Here is a 24,728-nt window from a genome sequence, read left to right as displayed (position 1 = left end):
AGACCACCAATGATCAAAGTGAACAGCGAAAAAAGTTCTGAGGAGCTGAACGACCTCCTTCCACAGTACAATGTGCTTTCTACTGAGAATTAACTAATAAGGACAATTGTATTGTTGCAAAACAACTGAACTTGGGTGTCTGGGTTGCTTTCACAGTTCATAAATGTCAGCTCATAGGATGCCAACCATCTGGCATTTACACTAGAATGGTGCAGCCCAGCCCCAAGCCTTGGCACAAGTGGCAGCATGTGAGGAATGTGCAATGAGGCAAGATCTCAAACAGTGGGGTAATGCATGCGGCATGCTCATCAGAGCTGGATTAGCTTCGGTGAAGGAATGCAGATTTTCAGCAAGGGATGACTTTTTAAAAAATAAAATAACAATCCTGCATGTCAGTTGGCCTCAGTAAATCTCATGTTTATTGGGATGGGCATTAACTACAGCAAGGTTACTGAGCAGCATTATAATATTTCAAGACTTCACCGTCCAGTGTGGACTTGCAGGTGAGGTGAAGGCCCTGCTTTAGAAAGCCTGTAATGTTGAACTTTCATCTTTACTTCATTTTTCTAATTTATACCTAAGATTGTGTACGAAGTGTCTTCACACTTAAGATGGTGCCAGAAATGGTGTCTTTGTACACTTTGCTGTTCTCATGTAGCCCTGTGCTTGAGTACATGTGACAATAAAGCCTAATTCTAATGTAATTCCCCAAAATTGTTCAATTGTTAAAGAGGATGCCATCTAAATAGTGCACACTGAGTCAGGTGTGAACAGCTGGCAATGAAACACCAAAGAAAGAATGGCTCAGTAATCAAATTCCAATGCGTGCGACACTCAATTTACAGGCATTGTTTGCTGCTTCCTCACATATAACAGAACTCAATTGATTTCATTCAATTTTTTTTTGTCCTTTCATCCTTTTGAAATCTCAAAATTTGAGACATCAATTCTGATCTACCCTCTGGAATAAAATTCAATGACCACCAGTAAAAGAATAACACTTTTTTTTAAAAAGGAAGACATTACCCGTTAGTTAACCATTGCTATGAAGAGTACAAATGCTCTCATGTGCAGGACTGGAGGCTAACCAAGAATTCCTGGTTTGCATTTTAAAAAGATACAATGACTTACCAGTGCGAATGCCTACTTGATCTACAGATCTCCTCCATGAGATGTTTAATTAAATACTTCCTGAACATTACCCTCTGAACTCAGTATGACAAAAACACACTTTTCAATAAGCTGTTAAGGCTTCAAGTAACTATTTCAATAAAGTGGAAGTGTAGTACGCTTGGAAGTAACAAATGATTTTGAACAATTGGCTCTAAAGTCCCCCTACACACGAAGATTATCTTCACTTCATGTTGGGATCAGTGCCCGATAGCAGTTGAACTATCGATATGGAAGGCGGCAAAATGAACGGATCTTAAGACTAAATTTCTAGATTTTTCATTTAAATGACTTCAGAAACTCATGTTTCATTATTCAATTAGGTTAAGACAGTTATACAATTTCTAACTAGCTTTCATGGTTAAGGTAGCTGATCTCAGGACAGGAAGACAGCAGCCTCAGTTTGCTTGGGCTTCAGAAAGGCATAATTGGGCAATGCTCCCTGGGTTCCCAGTCAAAGTTCCCGTGAACGGTCACTTGGACATAGCCAAGTGGGATATCAGAACTGGGCACGAGTTTGAACAATCCCATTACCAGCAATAACCCAACTAGAAAGAGCAAGTACACTTCAAATATACTCTATGCACAGGGAGTTTTCCTGGTGTGCTGTTAAAAGGTGCCACATGTAGTTTTGACATTGATTGGTAAACAAGTCTACATACTGTTTTGCGTGAAGCAGAGGTTTCAGTTGGCTGCCGTTTTTGCAGTCTCCAAATGAAACACAAGTGTGATTACACCATACACGATCAACAGGTGATTAACATTCCAATTCCACAACTCCCACCCTTAGAACAGAATAATAGGGTCAAAACTGGGAAGCCCATCAACAGTATAGAAAGAAGGTATTGATATTTTAATCACTCGAACAGTCTTCAGCAAATGCAATTACATAAATGATTTGGATGCGAGCATATGAGGTACAGTTAGTAAATTTTGCAGATTACACCAAAATTGGGGATGTAGTGGAAAGTGAAAACCTCAGATTACAACAGGTTCTTGACCAGATGGGCCAATGGGCTGAGAAGTGGCAGATGGAGTTTAATTCAGAAAAATGCGAGGTGCTGCATTTTGGGAAAACAAATCTTAGCAGGACTTATATACTTAATGGTAAGGTCCTAGGGAGTGTTGCTGAACAAAGAGATCATGGAGTGCAGGTTCATAGCTCCTTGAAAGTGGAGTCACAGGTAGATAGGATAGTGAAGGCGGCGTTTGGTATGCTTTCCTTTATTGGTCAAGAGTATTGAGTACAGAAGAAGTTGGGGGGTCATGTTGCGGCCGTACAGGACATTGGTTAGGCCACTGTTGCAATATTGCATACAATTCTGTTCTCCTTCCTATCGGAAAGATGTTGTGAAACTTGAAAGGGTTCGTAAAGATTTACAAGAACGTTGCCAGGGTTGGAGGATCCGAGCTACAGGGAAAGGCTGAACAGGCTGGGGCTGTTTTCCCTGGAGCATCGGAGGCTGAGGGGTGACCTTATAGAGGTTTACAAAGGTATGAGGGGCATGGATAGGATAAATAGACAAAGTCTTTTCCCTGGGGTCAGGGAGTCCAGAACTAGAGGGCATAGGTTTAGGGTGAGAGGGGAAAGACATAAAAGAGACCTAAGGGGCAACTTTTTCACACAGAGGGTGGTATGTGTATGGAATGAGCTGCCAGAGGAAGTGGAGGAGGCTGGTACAATTGCAACATTTAAGAGGCATTTGGATGGTTATATGAATAGGAAGAGTTTGGAGGTATATGGGCCGGGTGCTGGCAGGTGGGATTAGATTGGGTTAGGATATCTGGTCGGCATGACGGGTTGGACCAAAGGGTCTGTTTCCATGCTGTACATCTCCATGTCTCTATGACTATGACAAGATAGCAGTAGATATTTATGTAGTGCCTTCAAAAGCAGCAAATCCTTCAGTGATAAACAATCAGCAGCAATAGCCCTGGGATTGACCCCTCCTACTCTGAAAGTCACTAAGCCCAATTGTAAATGTTCAGTTACTGCTCTCGCCCAGGGCAGAACCTAGCAATTTTGGATAGTTGCATGTTCTGAATGAATCGCCAGGGAGCACACAAAATTCCTCAGTTAATTATTTGAAAAAGTTCAGTGCTGCTGACAAGTTTGAAATGCAGAATAAATCACATTACACCTTCAGTTGAAACCTTCACTTGACTTGGCACCAAATAGCCATTTAATTCAAGATTCTCCTGGGGCCTTGAAATTATGCATCTAAACACATTCCTGCAGCAGAAGGTAATGAACAATTGACAAGCACTTTATGCCATGCCCAATAACATGACAGCACAAAATATATACACCACCTAGATGTGCATAAATATATTTCCAAAGAGGTGTGTCTGCCACGTCACACAGTGAAATGAGTCACAGGCACAATCCCACTTAACTCAAACATCCTAGGAATTAGCCAATATACTATAAAAACTGTCTGAACACATTTCTGGCCACTATGGATCCTTACATGCCAACAGAGGACGTGACTGGTGTCGTCGCCACATACTCCCACCTTACATCCCCCCCCCAAACCCTCTCCCCATCCAAGTTCAATTCCATTTACAAAATATTGTTAAAATTATTGAATCGGTTTCTACTACCCTTCCAGGCAGTGCATTCCAAATAGTAATGTTCAGTTTTAAAAAAAACAGGTCCCTCCTAGCTCTTTTGCCAAATACCTTAAATCTGTACACCCTCTGGTTACTGATGACTCCGAGCCTGTAACTTCACCTACTCACTTCTGCTGCCTATGTTCTGAATTGATGCCTCTGAATCCTTCAAGTCTTTCGTGGGACTTGATTTGCTGGTATGTGGAGTTACATTTAATTATGTTTTCTTTAAAAATAAAGAAAAACAGCTCATACAGGGCACATTGTGAGCCAGCACACGCCCATTGTTGGTTTAAGCACAAATTAAATGGGCGATAGGCTGCTAATTCTCAGTTTGCATTTTCCAAATATGGAAAGATAGCTTTCATTTTGAATTAGGTGCTTTGAAGGTTGGAGAAAAAAATTCCTGAGTTTCAAAGTGAAGCCTCAAATTCTTCACAACCTTTTTCAGGACCATTCTTTCAGCTCAAATGGATTATGTGATCTTGTATAAACGATTTTACACACATTACATACAAAAAAACTTTAAAGCACTTCAACTCTACCCTCAACCTCAAAGTAGACTTGCATCCAAGTCTCTGAAACTATAGATGAGGCCTGCTTGTCACTCCTCTTTCTAGACGCTCACAATCTCTACTTCAAAACACTTTTCTGAAAGGTCTTTCAATTTTTCAGTTCTCTATTTTAAGTTAGAAAACCCATTTCCTGTTTGAATTACATCCGACCCTCCTACAAATCACTTTGGAAAGTAACCACAATCTGCTATACTTGGCCTTTCCCACAATCAATGGTTCCGTTGGTTCCAAAGTTTAAAAAAACACCAGAAAAAGCACAAATATTTCAGATGGTCGAAGAATGAGAAAGTTTCATGCAATTTCCTACCACAATCTGGGAGGTGACATCTTGGGATTGGCACGATTCACTATTTGGTCAACTACCTATCTTCCCCAGCCTTCCTAACCTTGGCATCCCCAGCTGAAATCAAAATTCCCTGGATCATTCTCAACTCAGCATATTTTTTCACAAGATCTTACATTCTGGAACTTCCTAACCTCCCTTGGTCTTCCTTCCCATGACAATCATAATTCCTACAGTACGGGGGGTGAGGGTGGGCAGGCCATTCAGCCCATCGAGTCCACACCAACCCTCTGCAGAGCAAGCAACCCACCCTGACCCACTTCCCAATCCCTCTAATCCTATATTTCCCATGGCTAACCCACTTAACCTAAACAACCCTGGACACACTGGCCAATCCACCTAACCCCCTGCACATCTTTGGACTATGGGAGGAAACCCATATAGACACAGGGAGAATGTGCAAACTCTACACAGCTGCTGAGGGTGGAATTGAACCAGTGTCCCAGCCACTGGAAGGCAGCAGTGCTGACCACTGGGTCAGCTAGTCAAGACTGCTTTAAAAAGAAAGCTGAAGAACTGCAGATGCTGGAAATCAGAAAAAACAAGTTGCAAGAAAAAGGTTAGGTCTGGCAGCATTTGAGGAGAGAAATCAGAGCTAACGTTCAGGTTCAGTGATCCTTCTTCAGAAGAAAAGACTGATTACTTATTCCAGCAATTTTTGTTTTTGAGTCAAGACTACTCACTCTTTGTCAAAACATCAGATGCAATGACCTCATATTTAGGTTTCTTATTCCGAAATTATCTCCAGAAAATAAAAGCTCAGCAGTACAAATGCTAGGCTCCTACCTTCCTTCATCAGTATTGATCCAGTGTGGTGTTGATGAAAACCTACATCTTAGGAGTCATAACACTCACACGTGACTTCAGTTGGGTCTTCCATACCTGTAATAATCATGGCCCATCATAAAAGTCACTTAAACCAGAGAAAAGTTATGAGGAATAATATAGTGCCTAAGGCAAGGGATGTTAATGAAGGTGGTAGAAACCTGAAAGCCAACAGACAAAGTGCTCTCAAAGATTGCAACAGTATAGTTAGATATAGACTTGCTCCCTGTCACTCCAGCTACTCCCAAGTTAGAGCATAATGCAATGAAACCTCCATTATCCATGCTCCTATTATCCCCTTTCTCAATTACTTGCCAGACTGTTCAAATCTGTACTTGACACTTTGCCTCACTGCACAGCTCACTAACACCAATTCCTTCCCAGCTGACAAATCAACCTTGCTGCCTATGAAATATTAAATTCAGTCCATGTTGTATTTTCTCTCTCTCCAACTCTGCACCTGCAAATCTGGCAGTCATATTGCAAGAACAAAACTCGGGTGCTTCCAATTACCTGTTAACTTCCATTATCCAGCAGGTGATGAGGTTTCACTGTTAAACGTTCACATTATCCATACTATCCCAACAATAAATATTATTCTAATCTCAGATAAGCACTTTCTACTGCATCAGCTAAAAGATCCTCAAAAAGCAGTAGAGATGGGAAATCATATTCCAGTCACCTCAACTAATTTCAGCCATACTGTATAAGTCAAAAGAACTGCAATTTGCATTAATGTACATCTTTAACATCACTAAACACACAAAAGGTGCTTCACATTAAGCCAAAGGACATGGCACCAGGACCGGTGATAAAGCTTGAAAGGCAGGGTGATCAAGAGGCGAAGTAGTTTAGAGACAGAATTTTAGATTTTGGATTTCCGATTATCGGAAGCATGACAGTCAATGCTAGTGGGATTAAACAAAAGGTCAGCGTAAGAGGAATGCAGAGTTCTCGTAGGGTTGCAGGGCCACAAAGTTCCAGAGACGCAGATTGGACAAGGCCATCCCTAACTCATTGTACCAACTAGTACATTGTGAACAAGGTTAAATAATAACACCAGGTTACAGTCCAACAGGTTTATTTGGAAGCACTAGCTTTCAGAGCACTGCTCCTTATCAGGTGGTTGTGTCAATTGTGAATTGGCCATGCTAAATTGCCCAGAGTGTTAGGTGTAGGGGAATGGGCCTGGTTGGGTTGCTCTTTGGAGGGTCAGTGTGGACTTGTTGGGCTGAAGGGCTTGGTTTCCACACTGTAGGGAATCTAATCTAATCATAACCTGGGTGTTGTGACTTTTGACTGTGTACACCCCAGTCCAACACCAGCATCTCCAAATTGTGAGCAAGTGACTCAACCTAGAACCAAGGTTGCTGTTTAAAACTCCCGAATTAAGCCTCTGTCACCAAGAAACTATACTGTCCATGGATTGGAATAAAGGTCAACCTTAAATACTAGAACTACAACTTGCCCGTTTACTCAAGATAGCTCGGTCATCTGAAAACACCTTGATTTTTAATAGGCAATTCTGTTGGACTTGTAGTTTGATGGGGAAGAATTTAAAAATTGGGCAGTTGAACATGATAATAGAATTTGGTGGAACCTTTATTTCCATGAGAGCACAAATGGACTGTAGAACAATTTCTCAAGAAATCAAAACAGATAGAATGCTCAAAACCAGATGCAATTAAAGACCGAAGTATTAAGGCAGGGTCAATTCCTGAAAGAAGGGTGTGTTTTTGGGGCCAAATAGCATTAGATTGATAAGATTTGCTAGATTGTTTTCCCTAATTCCAAAGCATTGAACTCAATCCAACATTGCACCCTTTCACACTCTGGGGACACAAATTTATACCCTACCTGCATCAAGTTAATGATTGGGGAGGTACAGGAGCTGTACCCTCAATACTGAGCATTTAGTTTCACTATAGAGAATGCAATGCAATATAGAGAAATAACTCTCTACATGTGCCATGCTTTACTGCAGAGAGTCAAAAAACATCTTTTACAAACATTGAGGAAAAGCAGATCATGTTGCTGGGAATTGTTGATTACTTGCCATCTGCAGCCACCTCAGCAGATCAATGACATGGAGGTCCTTTAATCGGAAAGGAGGTTTCTTAAATTCAGGACCAAAGTAGCACATTTTAGAGAATAGCAGAGGGACAATTAGCCTTAGTGTCAATCTCTGTGGCACAAATTCATGTGCTTAAGGAAGAAAGAAAACTACCTAGACTTGGCTGAAATGGATGACTTTGGACTGCAAGAATTGTTATGCTTAATTTGGAAGCTACAAGTACCCACCACAGCAATAAAGTAATGATCGAATAATTTACTGCAGTGTCACAGTTTGAAAGATAAACATTGGCCACCTCTGTTCCTCTTTGAAATTGTAAGAGATCCCCCAGTACTGTCAGGCACCACAGAAATCAAAAAAGGGCCAGTGCTTAAAGTCCAATCCAAAAGATGGCGACTCTGACAGTATAGAAGCAGTTCTGTATTGTCAACCTAGAATATGCACTCTACTCTTTGCAATAGGACTGGAACATTGAAGGGTATCTCTCTGCACTGGCAGCATGCTTTAAATGTGGCTGTCTGATGAATAGAAACACTGACAGTAACAAACAGACAATATTGGATTGAGCTGCCAGCCTGCATCACACCTGGACCCGGAGTGCAGCACTAACTGCACTCTCAAATCAAAATCAATCCAGCTCACTGGACCAGAACACAAAAGGAAGCCATTTCAAGTTTACTTGGATACACGGGTCTGGATATAGTCAATGGGTGTTGCCTCATCAGCTGCAAACCACTCAGAACTCAAAAGGCAGGCCACCACCAAGCTGGCCTCAAAGCCTCTCAAAATGTACTTCACAGGGTTGTTCAGTCACACAACTGAAAGACAAACCATGGGGACCCCTGGGGGAGGACAGAGGGAGTTTGGCATACAGCAAATGCACATCACAGCTGGTCATTGCAAAATATGGTCCTTGCTTTAAATATGAGCTCCTTAACCAAGAGGATAATTAAAACAGCCCAGAACCAATCAGATGCAAAATACAGCAAACATACAGAAGCATCCAATAGCTCGAAACCTTGGCTTATTTGACCTGAAGTATAATCAGAAACTAAAAATCAGACTTTTCAATTTGCTTAGCCTGCTAACCTTCTCTTCAAAGTAGAATCCTGCAGCCTAACAACAAAAGGGGCTGTCAGGATGCATTCCACTAAATGATAACACCATTCATGATTCATCAGTTTGAGGATTAAAATCTCCTAGGGACAGCATAATCACCTTCAGAGTTGCCAGGTTAGTTCATTGGACATATTGAGCCTTAAGGTTCCTATGTAAAAGAGGGGTTTTCCTGTAAAGATTGTGAGCAACATAGTTTAATTCAGCAACCTGTATTTACATGGTGCTTATCACCAAGCAAAATGCCTGAAGATACAGCTACCATTCGTGGAGCAATTCAAAACCAGAATCGTTCAGAAACCAGAACTGAAGGAGTGCAGGAATTTCAGAGGGTAACAGAGCTAGAGTTGCATAATATCTAACTTTTGCGCAATATTTAACTAATCCACATAAAAGTATCTTGGCTGGCTCAGTGGTTAGCATTGCTGCCTTAGAGTGCCAGGGACCCAGGTTTGATTCCAGCCTCGGGTGACTGTGTGGAGTTTGCACGTTCTCCCCATCAGCGATCATAGAATCCCTAGAGTGTGGAAACAACCCTTCAGCTCAGCAAGTTCACAATGACCCTCCAAAAGAGTATCCCACCCATATTCATTCCCCTATTATTCTACATTTACCCCTGACTAATGCACCTAACCTACACATCCCTGAACACTATGGGCAATTTAGCGTGGCCAATTCACCTGACCTGCACATCTTTGGACTATGGGGGAAACCGGAGCACCCAGAGGAAACCCATGCTGACACGGGGAGATTGTGCAAACTCCACACAGACAATTGCCAGAGGCTGGAATCCCTAGCGCTGAGGCAGCAGTGCTAACCACTGAGCTGCCCATGTCTGCATGGGTTTCTGCTTGGGTGTTCCGGTTTCCTCCTACAGTGTAGGTTCGGTCAACTAGCCATGCTAAATTGCCCATAATGTGTAGGCTAGGTACATTAGACAGGGGAAATATAGAGTAATACAGTATGGGAATGGGTCTGGGTGGGATACTCTTCAGACCGGTGTAGATTTGTTGGGCCAAATGGCCTGTTTCCACTCTGTAGGGAATCTATGAAAATTCTATGAAATACCTGTTAAAGAGTCATTGCGCTTATGCGGTTCAAAACATTGTCAGACATGACCCAAAATCTGGAATTGTACTAGTGTTCCAATAAACTTTTAAGCCAGTACTTCCTAAAAACTTATTTGCTCTGTAACCCCACTTAGACTTCAACTGCCACAGACCCTCAGGGAGAGCTGATAAAGCAGTGACATATTAGAGTGGGAGTTCAGTTATTATAGTTTTCTCAGTTTGGCACAGCTGAGATGGTTGCCCTGGAGTGGGACCCCTGGAATGGACTGGAATTTGGGGGGAGGGGGGCCGTGCTGGTGGGTTTGGAGCTCATGGTAAAGACCCCTTCCAAATGAATCGGGAATGAAGAACTAGTATCAGTCACTTAAATTATGAACTACCAACCCCCTTGCTTCGTGGCTATCCTTTAACAAAGGAAACCTATCCTCTTTGCCTGGTCTGGCCTATGTATGACTCAGATGTGGTTAATAATTAACCTGTTCTCTGTAATGGACATGCAAACCACAAGGCACACAGATCACAGTGATTCAAGCAGGCAACTACCACAACCCTTGAGGGCAGTAGGGATGGAAAAATCCCACTAATTAATAAAGTTAAAAATTTCTGCCTCAAAACACACCACTAGTCAAACAAATTGCATATAATTGCAAAACCCACATACAAAGTCACACCAGAACCAAACAGATAATAAGTCAAACCCCGACCCAATTGAACTCGAAGAGAATTCTATTCAGAGGCATGCCCTCCATCCAGCAACCTCAAATGAAACTGGACCCGAATTGAGTTCAAGTGGCTTAGTGTCAAATAACTTCGGCAAGATTGAGGAGTGAACTGGAACTGTTTTTGTTGCAGTCTCTAGAGCAGTGAGGACTAGTCATTAATTAACCCAGGAGTTTAACTCCAATAATCATGCTGCACAAGATAATCAAGGGATGATTTACTCAAACTTGGCACGCTGGCAGTGAGACCTTCGGGCAGGAATACAATCTTAAACAACTTCCAATCAAAAATTCTAACTATTTGCTTACAAAAGGACTAAAATATCTCAACTCAACAACTGAAAAGAAAGACAACTCTCTCCATCATTAAATAGGCAGCACACTATCTTTCTCCCTGAAGACGTCCCACCCAATGCATATGCAATCAGCATTTTAACATTCCACAAAATGCTGAGTGGGCCCCTCAAATATTCCTGATGCAATACACATTTTGCTTTTCTATTACAAACCAGGCATTTCTTTCCTCCCTAATTAAGTCATCCTGTAAATGCTTAGTTTTTGTCAGCTTCGACGTATCCATGTCCTTTGTTCAGAGCAGGAATTAAAACTTGGCCACCGACTCTCTACTCAACATCCAAAATACTTGTCTGGTTTTGGTAGAGATAAAGAGGTATTGGACTATGATCAGGAGGGCTATTAGAGTTGATAATGCACAAACTCCTTCCAGTATCCTATTCAACACCTATCTGTGCCACCACAAAAGCACACCATTTACCGTTTGAGGTCATCCTGTGTGCATACCAGTACCAGCAGTGTTCTTTGCTTCCAAAACAACTGTGGCACACGCACACACTAAAAGTAATTAACTGTTACTTTTGGGGATGTCTAGGGAACATGAATGTTATATGGAAGCAAGCTGGCTCCACATTCAATGCCATAAGTGAGAGACGATAGTGCAACGAAGCGATTCTCACCTTGATCATGCCACAACATTTCTGTTACTGGTGGCAGCATTCATGCCTGTGCTGCAGTATTCCAAGATCTCAACTGCTCCCAAAGGCGAAAGACTGCAATTTGACTTGTCTATAAAAGTGCAGGTGAGTCCAGATTACTAAATGGTCTCTTGAAATAAGTTTTCAAAGAGCTTTCTTATTTTGCCAACAAAATATTACACTACAAAAAAAAACAAGGAAATAAGCAAAAATTATCAGTGAAAAAAATTTAAGTTTAAAATTCTGATAAGTATTCATTCCGCTGAAATGTCAGTCCCTCTCTGTCCTGATGCATTTGACCAACATCTGCCGAGTTTTAATCTTAAATTCCTCATTTGGCGAATTGCAGATGCTAGTTTTGAGTCCCTTTCAACTATGTGCTCACTAATTATTAAGAAAAATTGCACACGCAAGCCAACTTTTAAAAAAAACTATGCTGTGAAAAGCTTTCAAATAGCCCTCAAAGAACCAATAAGTAAGCGATGTGTAACCACCAACAAATCACCAAGTGTGACATTTTGTTGCTGGGTGCCTCTATGACTCAAGATATCAGCATCTTGTGTGCAAGTTTCACATTATGCTTTGAACTGGCTTCCTGATCACAGTAGCAGGATCACAAACACAAAAAAGAACAGTAGAGTTGGATTCTGACCACTGCTACAGAAATGTATCAACACATCAAGAGAAAGAGCATTTTCCAATCTCAACCTTTGAAGGGCAAAATCCATAGCTGTATTATTTGGATGTTTATCACCTCAAATCACCATGGCATAAAACTCTTGTTACACACAATGCCATAACTGGCCTAAAACAAAATCCTGGCTGGTTTCATAAAATTGGGAATACACAGACGTGGTTATTTAATGAAGATGCTAGAGACCATACTTCTGATCCGTACGAACCTCTTCACAAATTAAGTCCAAGACAACCTTGGCTGTAACTGCGCCTAAACCTCAGTCGACTATGAAATATAGAGGTGGAAGGGACAAAGGTTAGAAAACCTGTGGGAATGAAACACTACTTGGACTAACAACAAATCAACAAGGAGTCTGCAAATTGTTAGCTTGTGAATATCAGCCCAAAATTTTCTTTCCACAGTACGCCCCATGGTGCTTTTTTGCCAATTAATAACTTTTTAATAATATTGCAGTCCCTATTGCAACAGAAGTTAATACAAGTAACAGCCTTACATAATCATACTCCTAGAATGTCCCAGACACCACATTTGGATGGCTCCTGTCCCACCAGCAGCACAGGCTAAACAGAGCTGGTACAGAGTTGCCCTGGGAGTCACCAACATTGACCTTGAACTCCAACTTTCATAGCATCAGGTCAAACATGGGCAAGGAAACCGCCTGCTGATTTCGACACTGTCTTCCCTCAGTTGATAACGCTCTCTCTGCTCCTCCATGTTGAACAGCACATGGTGGAAGCACTGAGGGTGGCAAGCACACAGAATGTACTCTGGATGGGGATAAACAACATCTATCACCAGGAACGGTTCGACAGCCACACTGCCAATCAACCCCATTAGGTCTCAAAAGGACAATGTTGCTAGACAGGTCTGCAGAAGAAGATGGAGGGGGAAAACAAGAGGGAGAAACATACTTGACCTTATCCCTACCAATTTGCCAGCCACAGATGCATCTGTCAGCGACAGTATTAAGAAAGAGTGACCTTCACACAGTCCTTGTGGAGACAAAGTCCTGCCTCCACACTAATAATACTTTATATAGTGCCACAAAAGACAATCACTGTGCTAGATGGGACAGACTTCAAACAGATTTAAACTTAAGACTGAGCACCCATGAGACACTGTGGGGCATCAGCAGAATCATACTAACCCACAATCTGCAACCTCAAGACCCAGCATATCCCCCACTCAATCATTAAATCAGTCTGATCCTCTGGCTGGATGGTAAAGAACAGCGTAGAAGGGCATGGCAGGAACGATACAAGGCATACCCAAATATGTGGGGTCAACTTGCTGAAGCAACAAAGCAGGAGTACATGCACACCAAACAGTAGATGTTAAAAGTAATAGACAGAGCTAAGTGATCCTACAACCAAGTCTGATCCAAACTCTGCAGTCCTGCCACATCCAGTGGTGAATCAAACAACTCACTCGAGGAGGAAGCTCCAAAAATATTTCACCAATGTAAAAGATTAGTCTGAAGCACACAAATTTTCAGAAGTTCTGCATGGACCCTACCATCACAGATGCCAGTCTTTAAATAATCTAATTCACACCATGTAATTTCAAGAAACAGTTAGGAGGCACTGGACATTGGAAAGGTTTGGGCCCTGACAACATTCCAGCAATGTTACTGAAGACTTGTGTTCCAGAACTTGCCACATCCATAGCCAAGTTGTTCCAGGACAGTTACAAACTGCGGCATCTACCTGAAAAGGTTAAAAACTGCCCAGGTTTATACTGTACACACAAAGCAGGACAAATCCAACCTGGTCAGTTACCACCCCATTAGTCTATTTTCAGGGTGCATTTGACAGTGTGCTACATTAGGAGCTGTAGCAAAACTGGAGACAATGGGAATTGATTGCAGCCATACATGGTACATAAGATAGCTGAGGTTGTTGGATGTTACTCACCTCATCTCCAGGACATCCCTACAGAGTTCTCAACTTCAACGATCTTCCCTCACTTTAAACTGACCAAGCTTCCAGTTGCCACTACAACACACCACCACACTCCCTGGTCAACATTTCTTGGACCTGCTGCAATACTCCAGCAAGGTTCAGCACAAGTGGAAGAACAGTAAATCATTTGCCACTTACGGACCCTACAGCCTTTAGGACTCAATACCAAGTTCAATTATTTTAGAACCTAGCATAGGCTACTTTCAGCACACCCAATCCATTTTCATCTACAGATGGTCTTTATCAGTTTTCTTTTCTCCCTAATATATCATCTGCCCCTTTGCCTACTTGTCATTCTCTCTTCCTCTGGGTTCCATATCCACTGACCCCCTCACTCCTTCACCCCCCCACCCAAGCGGCCAACATATACTACCTTTATCTAGCTGCTATCAGTTCTGAAGTGTCACTGGTCTCAAAACATTAACTTTGCTAGACCTGCTTTTATTACAGATTCCCAGCATCCACTTGGAGTCAGATGTACAGCATGGAAACAGACCCTTTGGTACAACCAGTCTATGCCGACCAGATACCCCAATCTAGTCCCACCTCCCAGCACCTGGCCCATATCCCTCCAAACCCTTCCTATTCATATACCCATCCAATTGCCTTTTAAATGTTGCAATTGTACCAGCCTCCACCACTTCCTCTGACAGCTCACTCCATTCACGTACCACCCTCTGCATGAAAAAGTTGCCCCTTAGGTCTCTTCTATATCTTTCCCCTCCTCACCCTAAACCTATGCCCTCTAGTTCTGGACTCCCCCACCCCAGGAAAAAGACACTGTCTATTTATTCTATCCATGCCCCTCAATTTAGTAAGCCTCTATAAAGGTCACCCCTCAGCCTCTGACGCACCAGGGAAAACAGCCCCAGTCTGTTCAGCCTCTCCCTATAGCTCAAATCCTCCAACCCGGCAACATCTTGTAAATCTTTTTGTAAATCCTTGCAAGTTTCACAGCATCTTTCCAACAGGAGGGAGACCAGAATTGCACACAATATTCCAACAGTGGTCTCACCAATATCCTGTAGAGCCACATGACCTCCCAACTCCTGTACTCAATATTCTGAACAATAAAAGCATACCAAACACCTCCTTCATGATCCTATCTACCTGCGACTCCACTTTCAAGGAGCTATGAACCTGCAAGGTTCTTTGTTCAATAACAAGGTCTCTTTGTTCAGTAACACTCCCTAGGACCTTACCATTAAGTGTATAGGCCCTGCTAAGATTTGCTTTCCCAAAATGCAGCATCTCAGATTTATCCAAATTAAACTCCATCTGCCACTTCTCAGCCCATTTGGTCCAGATCCTGTTGTAATCTGAGGTAACCTTCTTCGCTGTCCATGTCACCTCCAATTTTGGTGTCATTTGCAAACTTACTAACTGTACCTCTTATGCTCACACCCAAATCATTTATGTAAATGACAAAAAGAAGTGGGCCCAGCACCAATCCTTGGGGCACTCCACTGGTCACAGGCCTCCCAGTCTGAAAAACAGCTCTCCACCACCACCCTCTGTCTTCTACCTTTGAGCCAGCTCTGTATCCAAATGAAATCAACATGTTTTATTGTATGCACATACAGGACTTCAATTAAGTTTCTCTTTCAAAAGATAACACGTGCAACATGACCACAGTACTGCACAAAGATCCGCCTAGAAGGACAAAGTCAGGAAGAGTATGGGAACATCACCACCTGCAAGGTCCCTGCCAAACCTCTCACTTGGAATATATAAATCACCATTACTTTCTTATCAGAGTTAAATTGTTGGTCTTTCCTCCTTAGCAGCATTATAGGTGGACCTACACCACATTCATTCTGGCAGGCAGCTCATCAAGCACCTTCAAGAGGAATTATGGATGAGCAATAAATGGCACATCTCTCAGTTCAAAAGGACACCCTCATTTTTCACTGTTGCATGGGGAACATGTGACACCTCTTGGCCAGGACAGTGAGGAGCCACGTTCACTGGCAGTGTGGGGGAACTTTACTTTGTATCTAACCCTGTGCTGACCTGGTTCTATTCGTGCTTGATGGGGACAGTGTAGTTTACTCTATCTAACCCCACACAGTTAAGGTCCTTAGTAATAAAGATTGTATGGATAACAAAAATAGAAATGACCACCAGAATAACAAACCAGCTTAGATTATACGCCTAAATATTTGCAGTTAATTTGAATACAAATGTCTGACAGTACAAACCGACCTGAAAGAGCAGCGCTCCGAAAGCTAGTGCTTCCAAATAAACCTGTTGGACTCTAACCTGGTGTTGAGAGATTTTTAAACTTTGTACACTCCAGTCCAACACTGGCTTGTCCAAATCGTGATCAAATTAGTGTTTCCACACAGAGGAGAAAGGGGCACAAACACCAACCATTCAGACTGAAGGAAAGTCAATGGAGAAATACAAAGTGGTTAGATGTGATCTGAAGTTACACTGACATGCTATTTATATTTATACAGTCACATCAGAAAACAATCCAGTAAATCACATCACTAGTGGTGTTGGACGCACATTTATTTAATTAACTCTACAAACTCAATTAAAGAGAAACTGAAAGGTTGAAACGACTTTCAAAAGATAGATTCCCTGAACTTTCTCAAGGCTGGTTTGAACATCAATGCAAAGGAGAGGCAGTTCCCAGACAACTGGGCCCCATCCAACAGCTGCTGGGGAACAAGCCAAGATGAGCACGAGCCCCAGCAGGGACAGAAATAACCGAGGCTGTGCCTGTCACAGCAACTATCTCCATGTATATATGCTGACCCAAATGACATTTTCCCAGGACCTTACTGCCTATTTATATACACGTATTATTAAAAACACTTCAGATTAAACAAAGTAAAAGATCAGGTTAGTCCAACTCTGGCCAACAATTCCCACAATTATTTCATCTCCATATACACTGGGAAAACTCAACACTCCACCATGATGTTAAGTAAAGCAAATTTCTTGCTTCCCTCTTCATCACACCCCTCCATCCAATAGTAGGAATATACTCAAACAAATCCAAACTGGACACATTTCAAAAGCAAAAAATGCATACGGCTTTTTAAAGAACAAATGTTATGGGACTTAATCAGACAGTGCTTTGAAAATTGGAACAAAATTCAAAGAGTCCACTGACCTTTTGACTCGACCCTAAAATTGTAGGATAATCCTGCTCACCACTGACAGACAAATAGGAACCCAATCCCAGGATCCTTGTCCACCAACCCCTTGTCAAAAAAGGGGCCACAGGTAGAAGCTCCTACCGGTGGTACCTTTCATAGTGGAATAGTCTGCATTGTTTATAAATGCAGAGTGACAAGTATCTAGGAGAGGTCTCCACGACGAACATACACCCAGTGGAATCATCCCCAGTACTAGCGTGGGTATTGGTGAAAGGAGGGAAGAAAATTGAGGAACAGGAGAGTGAAGGATGGTGACTACCTCAGGGTCCTGACACACATTCCTCACCGGAGAAATTGGGAAATGGCTTCCATGTAAACTGAATGCATAAGGGTACTATCCATACTTCGTACAGCACAAAGTGAATGGACAAGGAAGTTTGACACGTGCGCACTTAGCTGATCGTAACACGGATGAACTGTTGGCACTGAATTCCTGATTCCGGACACCGCCAATGATAGTCAATGAAAAGGAGAGTGCACACAAGTAACTTTCTGAAAGCACTGAATGCTACGATGCTGAAGAATGAAAAGCGGGGCCAAGATTGCAAAGAATTGTCAGTAGTCATAAACTGGAAAGAGCAAATACTACTGTACCTATATTGCACTTCTTCAGAGCCTGTAGCAGTCATAAGTAATGAAACACTTTGACGTGCCCTCCTTGTTGATATGTTGAGATTGTATTCGGCAAGTTTCTACTTGCAGTGAGACGCAGCAGCAGCTAGTCTATTGTTGGTCATGTTGCCAGAGGGAGAAAGGACAGTCAAAGCACCAGTAAGAATTCTGCTCTACTTCAAGCACATTGCTATGGGACCCAGCTGAAAGGGCAGACACTATTTAAAATCTCAGTTGAAAGCCAGTACCTTGACTCTGTAAAGCTCCCTCAAACTGGCAGTGAGCATGAACTAGTCTGCAGACAGACACAACCAATCTTCCGATTCTAGTCAGAATGTAATCAACTAAGTCACGTTAACAGCAAGATCAAAAAGAAAACACTCCTGCAAATCAGTCTATTTATAACAATGTACTACTTACCGCCCTTCAATAAGTCATTGCAACACAGAAACCCAGGGGAGTAAATGAGCAGGGGTGTTTTGTTATAGTTCTCTAGCTGAGACATCCCTCTTTGTGGACTTGTTGGATAATTTGTTCCATTTATTGGGAGCACAGCAACCAGCAAAAAAAAAACAAAAACTCAGCCAGTTCTCCCCTCAAACACTAAATAACTGCGCACAAGTACAGAAACCGATTTAAATCCATCAGACTGCCGCCTCTCCCCCTGCAAATGTTCACGCTCATTAAATTTCTGTATACAATTATTCACAGATAAACCTGGAGGCAGGGATTAGGCTGGGACAGGAAGCATTTGCCAGTGAAACACTTTCTTCTTCCTGGGAACAGTTAAAACCTGCCAATGTGCATGCTCTCTGGTCCAGTGATGGACTCTTTTCCAGACATGCATTTTACTTCTTAGACCAATTAACAGCAAGATCCAAGATTTCAGCATAATGGCTGAAAATCACAGCCATATCACCAGCCTCTCAACAGAAGCTGTTCTGAAAAAGGTTTGCCAAGCCAGCAAAATACTTTAAGTTGTTGGCAGTGGTGCAAGGCTACATACCAAACACTGCACGCTTGGTGGAAGAGCACAGCTGAAAGCAGGAACATTATCCAATGGGTCCAATAAAACATCCAAAACCACGTCTGAATTCACTTGTGTGAAGGTCATTGAATGCAGACCTTGACTGGACAGAAAGTAAATTGGCCACACCCTAGCCCAGTAAGAAACTGACCCTGGACGCTCTCAAGGGTTATCCATTCTTCATCAAGAGTCTGGCCATTGAGAAACAGAAGGAGACCATTCAGCCTTTCAGAGTGTGTATGATATTCCATTAGATCATGGCTGATCTGCATCAGAAATTCACTTACAAGAATTACAATGTGTACTTTATATAGTGTTTCCAACATACTAAAAGGGGACCCAGGGCACTTCAAAGGAGCATAAACCAAATACAAAGCCAAATAAGGAAATATTTGGTCCTAACGCCAAAAGTACAATCACATCAAGGACTGTCTTAAAAGCAGGAGAAAAAAAGAGATAGAAACGTTTTAAGAGGGAATTCCACAGCTTAGGGAAGTACCTACCCTTCCTCATCAAATCAATCCTTTTGTGCATTTGACTCTAACCACCTCAGTCAAACTCCAAAACCAGTGAATACAACTGTTCATTCATGATTTTTCTTTATGTTGAAACACCCTTGTTAAACCCATTCACAGCTACATTTCTCCAACTGCATTTTAAAAGTGAAACAAGGTGAAAAATCTCAAATTAAACCAGAGTTCTCAGTAATGATTACCATTCTAGCATGTCCCACTAGAAAGCATGAACATTACACAAGGATACCATTTGCTGGGCCTGAATAGCCTGCTAGCACCGGCTTGGCATTAGTGTGAAGAACAGTGGAGATGTTCTACCTCCTTGAAACTGTACACCAATATGAGGGGAAAGAACTGGGAAAATAACAGAGGAAGTCTGATTTGAGAGGATTAATGTATCATTGTTCTTGTGGCTCACATTCCCTCAACCTCTTACTGGAGTTCACATGCGAGAAGATTTGTAGCTCGGGTGCTCGTTGTTGTGGTTCTGTTCACCAAGCTGGGAATGTGTTGTCTAGGTGACATCCTCAGTGCTTGGGAGCCTCCTGTGAAGCGCTTCTGTGTTGTTTCCTCAGGCATTTATAGTGATTTGTACCTGCTGCTTCAGGTTGTCAGTTCCACCTATATGCTGCAGTGGTCAGTATATTGGGTCTAGGTCGATGTGCTTATTGATTGAATCTGTGGATGAGTGCCATGCCTCTAGGAATTCCCTGGCTGTTCTGTTTGGCTTGTCCTATAATAGTAGTGTTGTCCCAGTCAAATTAATGTTGCTTGTCATCGAAGTGCGTGGCTACTAAGGATAGCTGGTCATGTAGTTTCATGGCTAGTTGGTGTTCATGGATGCGGACCGTTAGCTGTCTTCCTGTTTGTCCTATGTACTGTTCTGTGCAGTCTTGCATGGGATTTTGTACATTACATTGATTTTGCTCATGCTGGGTATTGGGTCCTTCATCCTGGTGAGTTGTTGTCTGAGAGTGGCTGTTGGTGTGTGTGCTGTTATGAGTCCTAGTGGTCGCAGTAGTCTGGCTGTCAGTTCAGAAATGTTTTTGATGTATGGTAGTGTGGCAAGTCCTTTGGGTTGTGGCATGTCCTCATTCTATTGTCTTTCCCTTAGGCATCTGTTGATGAAATTGCGCAGGTAGCCGTTTTTGGCGAATACATTGTATAGGTCTTCTTCCTCTTTTTGCAGTTCAGGTATGCTGCAGTGTGTTGTGGCCCTTTTGAACAGTGTCTTGATGCAACGTCTCGTTTGTGTTGGGGTGGTTGCTTTCGCAGTTTAGGACTTGGTCTGTGTGTGGCTTTCCTGTATACCTTTGTGGTGAATTCGCCATTTGGTGTTCTCTGTACCATGTCTAGGAATGGGAGTTGGTTGTCCTTTTCTTCCTCTCTAGTGAATCGGATTCCTGCAAGTGTGGCATTGATGATCCGGTGTGTTCTCTATTTCTGTGTTTTTAATGATTACAAAGGTATCTACTTATCTGACCCAGAGTTTGGGTTGAATTTGCAGTAAGACGGTTTGTTCTAACCTCTGCAATACCACTTCTGCTAGGAGTCCAGAGATGGGTGAGCCCATGGGTGTGCCGTTGATTTGTTCATATACTTGGTTGTTGAATGTGAAGTGTGTTGTGAGGCACAGGTCCAGTAGTTTGAGTATGCAGTCTTTGCGGATAGGTTTCCCGTCATGTTGTAAAATCAATGAGGTAAAAAGGGCTTTTGCCCGAAACGTCGATTTCGCTGCTCGTTGGATGTTGCCTGAATTGCTGTGCTCTTCCAGCACCACTAATCCAGTATTCCCGTCATGTTGTCTGTTCTGTACGTCCAGCAGGTTGACTATTGTTTCTCTGGCTAGGGTTTTGTCGATAGAGGTGAATAGTGCCGTTACATCGAATGAGACCATAGTTTCTTCCTTGTCTATGTGTATATTTCTGATGTCCAAGAATTCCTGTGACTGTATACAGTGTCTGGATCCGGTGATCAGGTGTTTCTGTTCCTGCTGTAGTTCTTTAGCCAGTTTGTGAGATGATGTCCCTGTTAGTGATACTATGGGTCTGAGTGGGATGTCTGGTTTGTGCACTTTAGGTATCCATAGAATCTGGGGGTGTTTTGCTTTCAGGTTTCATTCTCTGTAGGTCAAATCTGGTTATCTGTCCATTTCTTTGTAGGTTCCCCAGTGTGTTGTTTATCCTATTGGTGAGCTGAGGGGTGGGGTCAAACTCCCTCTTTTGGTAGGTGTTGGTATCTGCAAGTAGTTGTTGTGCTTTTTGGATGTATTCTGCTTTGTCCAGGATGACCGTCATTCTGCCTTTATCTGCTGGTAGTATGATTATGTTCTTATCGTTTTAGTGATTTTAGTGCTTCCCTCTCCTTGGTGTTGATGTTATGTGTTTGTCTATCCCTTGTTATCAGGGGTATGATACTTTGTCTCACTTTGTTGTGGCTCTTGTCAGTCCATTGTTTGAGTGTGCATTCTAGTACTGCTAGGAAGTCTGCTGTCTTGGCGTCCCTGTAGTTGTTTGAGAGTTCCTTGGCCAGTATTGTTCTTTCCGTGTCTGAGACCAGCTGTGAACAAGACACTGTTCAAAAGGGCCACAACACACTGCAGCACACCTGAACTGCAAAAAGAGGAAGACGACCACAATGTATTCGCCAAAAACGGATACCCTTGCAATTTCATCAACAGATGCCTAAGGGAAAGACAACAGAATGAGGACATGCCACAACCCAAAGGACTAGCCACGTTACGATACATCAACAACATTTCTGAACTGACAGCCAGACTACTGCGACGACTAGAACTCAACAGCACACAAACCAACAGCCACTCTCCGACAACTCAGGATGAAGGACCCGATACCCAGCATAAGCAAAAGCAATCACTATAAATACCGGAGGAAACATCACAGAAGCACTTCACAGGAGGCTCCCAAGCACTGAGGATGTCACCTAGACAGGGGACGAAACGTCTGCAACACAAATTCCCAGCTCGGCAAACAGAACCACAACTCTTACTTGAGTTCCTCTTATTGCTATATATCAAATCAGACTAGACTACCTTCCCTGGTGGGATACAAAATACTTTCATAGTTCTTTAAATGAGGCAGCAGAGGCTATTGACCCCAAACATTCAGGATCTTGGCCAGCAGCTGGACTGACCGCCCTCCAATGGAATCAGGAAGGTTGATTACCTGTCGTCACACACTGACCCGCAATGTTTGCTTTAAAACATCTTTAAAGGGAATGAAAGGAATAAGAACAATTTTTCATAAGCACAGTCTTCAATCTTTTGCGATTGTTACTCAACTTTTTATTAAAGCTAACAGGATCCATCTGGGAACTTCACCTTCAGACCTCCTTAGCAGAGTACACGCCATTCCTCAATGAAGCACCACACTTCTCCAGATACTGAATTTGTCCCATTTTCATATAGGACTACCAGGGTATCCTCTTTACTCGGGACTCAGTTGGAATACTCTTGCCTGTGTCATGAAAACAGCTGCACTCCAGGAATTGAGCTCAACAGTACAGGCAGATACACCCAGTGCAGTACAGAGCAAATTCAGAGTTGGGTGAGACAGTCAGCTCAGATTCCAGCTACCCTGAGGTGGACGTAAAAGATGTCACAGTTTGGGAAACATACACTAAGTTGGTGAAAGCAGTGTCAGGGGTAAATGTAGAATAATGGGGAATGGACTTAGGTAGGATATTTTTCAGAGGGTTAGTGTGGACTCGTTGGGCCGAAGGGCCTGTTTCCACACTGTAGAGATTCTATGATTCTATAAGTCAGCTGCACAAAACCTGCGACTGCCAGGGCTGGATATTCTGCAGCATGTGGCTCCTGACTCCCTAAAGTCTTGTCATTACCTCCAAGGTACATACAAGAGACAATAGAATACTTATCACTTACTTGGGGTGGAGGGGCTCAGCTGCAACAAAAGCAGCTGAATGGACAAAGCAGGTCAACAGCCTATCTATCCAGCACCTTATAAAACACGGGAGGCTGTATGTACACAAACTACAGTATATTAAAACAGCAGTAGTGAAGCACCTGCATAACACAGAGTGCAGCAATTCAAGAGAGCAACTCCTCACCACCTTGGAGGTGAAAAGAAGCTGGGTAATAACTGCTAGCCTTGAGGCGATGCCCACGTCCAAGAAGTAGATTTTTTTCTCCAAAGTCCAAAGTAAGAGGGACCAAGGCAGTTTTTGTTTTGTTTGGGGATAGTGTTTCAAATTCTATGTCCCTTCCTACGACACTATTTTGCAATGACCTTAGGAAACACACAATAAGTTTATTACAACAGAGGCAGAGATACCATCAGTTAAACACACCAGCAGAAATGGGAGGTTTTTTTGTTTTGAAATGTTAAGAAATAAAATTCTCAAACTGTAGCCGAAACATATAAAACAGTTAGGTCACATTTCTAAAAACTGAAACAAAAAAAAGAGAGAGAACATGGATTTATTTTGAATCATTTGCAGTCTTGCAACATCTCAGATATATAGTTAATTTTGTACTTACGATGCTGGAAACACAAACAGTAATGAGGTAATAAAGATTAGCTTTAGTGATGCTGGCTGATACGTAAATATTGGCAAGGACGCTAGGGAGAACTTGGTTTTTATTAGAATAGTTGTGGAATCTTTCATGGGCCTGATTTAATGTCTTATCCAAAAATGGCACCTCCAATATTACAGTACCCAATTCAGCACTGCTAGATTACAGATTGAACAATATTACAGCCACCAAAATAGGTTTCCCCCCCTCATCGTGAGGTTATAGCTACTATTTGGCAGAACAAAACAAAACGAGGTCAAAAATACATTCGTAAACCTAGCTGCTCAGCGTTCAGTATTAGATTTAGGGCAATGATTGGATACATTGCTCTGCCGACCTTCTGCCTTTGTCAAATTAAAGCAAAGATGTTTCAACTTATTGTTAAAAGTACAAATAATCCTAAACATAGCTTGCTTCATTAGGTCTACTAGCACGTCATAACACAAAACATGATCTCACTAGGTCTAGTGCCCTTTCAAGTTGATGGATACCCGTCTTTTGATGTTGTCAAGTCACCATCACCTTAATGAAAAAGAATGAAACAAAACCACACAGTGGAGAAACTCATGTGACAGCAACGGTAGAGAGAAAAACAGTTAACATTTCAACTCCATGAACCTACATTGGTACCAAAAGAGGCTGTGGGACAGTGGGGTATTTATGGAGATACAATGGCTAAGTGCAAATGACT

At 42.3% G+C, this 24,728-nt stretch overlaps 1 protein-coding gene across 3 annotated transcripts in view; it reads right to left on the bottom strand.

Annotated features, from left to right (window-relative positions):
* dag1 (dystroglycan 1) overlaps positions 1 to 24,728 on the bottom strand; it is a 104,914-nt gene that overhangs the window by 39,959 nt on the left and 40,227 nt on the right. The gene's annotated exons all lie outside the window — the stretch shown is intronic.

This window comes from Chiloscyllium punctatum, chromosome 12 (genome assembly GCF_047496795.1).
Source record: "Chiloscyllium punctatum isolate Juve2018m chromosome 12, sChiPun1.3, whole genome shotgun sequence".
NCBI lineage: Eukaryota > Metazoa > Chordata > Chondrichthyes > Orectolobiformes > Hemiscylliidae > Chiloscyllium > Chiloscyllium punctatum.
The sequence above is the reverse complement of the archived record's forward strand: the minus strand, read 5'-3'. Positions and strand labels throughout refer to the sequence as shown.